The sequence below is a fragment of the Equus caballus genome, chromosome 3 (genome assembly GCF_041296265.1).
Source record: "Equus caballus isolate H_3958 breed thoroughbred chromosome 3, TB-T2T, whole genome shotgun sequence".
Taxonomy (NCBI): domain Eukaryota; kingdom Metazoa; phylum Chordata; class Mammalia; order Perissodactyla; family Equidae; genus Equus; species Equus caballus.
In genome coordinates, this window is record NC_091686.1 from 111457081 (window position 1) to 111459589 (window position 2509).

Here is a 2509-nt window from a genome sequence, read left to right on the forward strand (position 1 = left end):
CCAGGCTCTTGAGAAAGACTCTGAGATACAAAATTAGGAAAAAGTCCACCCAACTTCTTTCCTAAAGAATAATAATATTTCCAGCTGCTGGAGAAACATGTTGCAAATAATCCCGCTCAAGTCTTTTATTAGATTCTTGCTTGACTAATGGGACCACTTCTGAATTTGGCGTTTAGAGTACTCACTAAAGTTATGTTTTACAGAACCCAGTGACATTCCAGTCTCCATGACTACATGTTTTCATCATCCATTATCCATAATTTTTCTTTTTCTGTCTTCTAGAAGAGTTCTCACCGGTTGTGGCCACTAACTGGGCCTTCTCTTTATTTCTCAATATTTACTTCTTTAGCAAAATATTCTTCTTTCTTTTACAGAAATATTCTTCCTATGTGGAGTCGGAGTTCTGACAACTATTACTGCTGTTCTTGCCTTAACCCAGGCCAGCCACCCAGCCTGACCACCTGCTTGTCATTTCCTTAGGCCCACTGCTCCAAGGAAATCCTTCCTTTCTCCACTGTGTGGAATTAGAGCATGAGTATTTGATAAATAAGGCATAAGGAAAACATTTAAAAGGCAGCAAAAAATAACAGAGCTTTATTTTTTCTGCTGTTTTTTTACTTTCCAGATCCCCCCAGTATATAGTTGTATATTTTAGTTGTGGGTCCTTCTAGTTGTGGCATGTGGGACACCGCCTCACTGTGGCCTGATGAGCGGTGCCATGTCCACGCCCAGGATCTGAACCAGTGAAACCCTGGGCCGCCAAAGCGGAGCACAAGAACTTAACCACTCAGCCAAGGGGCTAGCCCCTAACAGAGCTTTTGTTAACTGAATTAATGTCACAAATTTTAGGTAAACTTGTTTTTTTAGGGGTTATTCCAGGTGCAGATCAGAAACAGAATTTTGGCAAATATTTATTGATCTCCAACTTTATGCCAAAAACTCAGCTGAGTGCTAAGGACACAGCCATAAACAAGACAAATGTGGGTCTCTGCCCTCACAGAGCTCAGAATGCAGAGGACAAGCAGGAAAGACAAATGCCAAAGAAATATTTATAATAAAATGTAAAGGCAAGGGTGAGGTAAGTACCAGAGGTTATCAGAGTGAGGCAGAGATAGTCATATCTACAACAATTATGCTGTTGTGTCCCCCCAAAATTTATATTGAAGCTCTAACCCCCAGTGTGATGGTGTTTTCAGGTGGAACCTTTGGAAGGTAAGTAGATTTGGATGAGTTCATGAGAATGGAGACCCCAGGACGGGATTAGCATCCTAATAAGAAGAGGAGGAGACCAGAGCTCGCTTTCTCTCCAACATATGAGGATACAGCCAGAAGGCAGCTGTGTGCAAGCCAGGAAGAGAACCCTCATCAAGCCAAACCTGCCAGCATCTTGATCTTGGACTCCCAGCCTCCAGAACTGTGAAAAATAAATGTCTGCTGTTTAAGCCACCTCGTCTGTGGTATTTTTGGTATAGCAGCCCAGGCTGACTAAAACAACTCCCTTCCACAGTGTAAAGTAGTGCTACTCAAAGTGTGGGCCATGGACTAATGCCCGTCTGCAAACTGTTTGTTAGTGGTCCATAACGAGACTAAGCACAGAAATTGAGAGTTTAAGTATTCAGAAATTTACAGAATTTTGGTCAAGTAATTTTATGCCTGCTAAATTTTAATAATAAAAAATAGAACTTGTATTTTGTATGTTTTTAAATTCATTTTTAAGTATAAGACATTTTAATTATATTTTATAAAATATTGGTCTGGGGGCCGGTGCTGTGGCCTAGTGATTAAGTTCTCATGCTCTGCTTTGGCGGCCTAGGGTTTGCAGGTTCAGATCCCAGGTATGGACGGACCTACATGCTGCTCATCAAGCCATGCTGTGGTGGCATCCCACAAACAAAATAGAGGAAGATTGCCACAGATGTTAGCTCAGGGTCAATCTTCCTCACCAAAAAAAAAAAAAAAAAAAGTGTGATGCATTGTAAATAGAAACACCAGCTCTTTGCCTCAGACGGCTGAAGAAGCCATACTTGGCAGACTACATTTTCTATTCTCCCCTTGAATCAAGGGGGAGCCTTAGGACAAGGCCTCCCCGACTGTGTATGAAGAGAAGGCATGTGCGCCACTTCTGGCCCAACTCAGGAATGAGGTATTGTACCTTCACACTCTCCTTTCTTTCATCAAAGAGCCAAAGTCTGAGGGACTGTAGAGCCATAAAGGGGAAGGCGTCTGGTTCCTGTATCATCACAGGTAGGAGAGCTGCCACCTACCAAAATCATCTATATCGTGTGAGTATTATGGGTTGAAATACATTGAAGTCATAACTCCCAGTACCCCAGAATGTGGCCTTATTTGGAAATAGGGTCTTTACAGAGGTAGTCAGTTTAGCATGAGGTCATGAGAGTGGGCCCTGATTCAATAGACCTGGTGTCTTTATGAAAAGGAAAAATTTGGACACAGACAGACATACCGAGCAGGAAAACAATGTGAGGACACGCAGGAAGAAAATAGCCAC

General features: G+C 42.2%; 1 long non-coding RNA gene across 1 annotated transcript; it reads left to right on the forward strand.

The window, feature by feature from the left end:
* The first annotated feature begins 258 nt into the window (after window positions 1-258).
* On the forward strand, window positions 259-1446 carry LOC138923340 (uncharacterized). The gene is made up of 2 exons (XR_011436823.1): window positions 259-1078; window positions 1197-1446. It is a non-coding gene; the product is annotated as an uncharacterized lncRNA (long non-coding RNA).
* Window positions 1447-2509: the final 1063 nt, after the last annotated feature.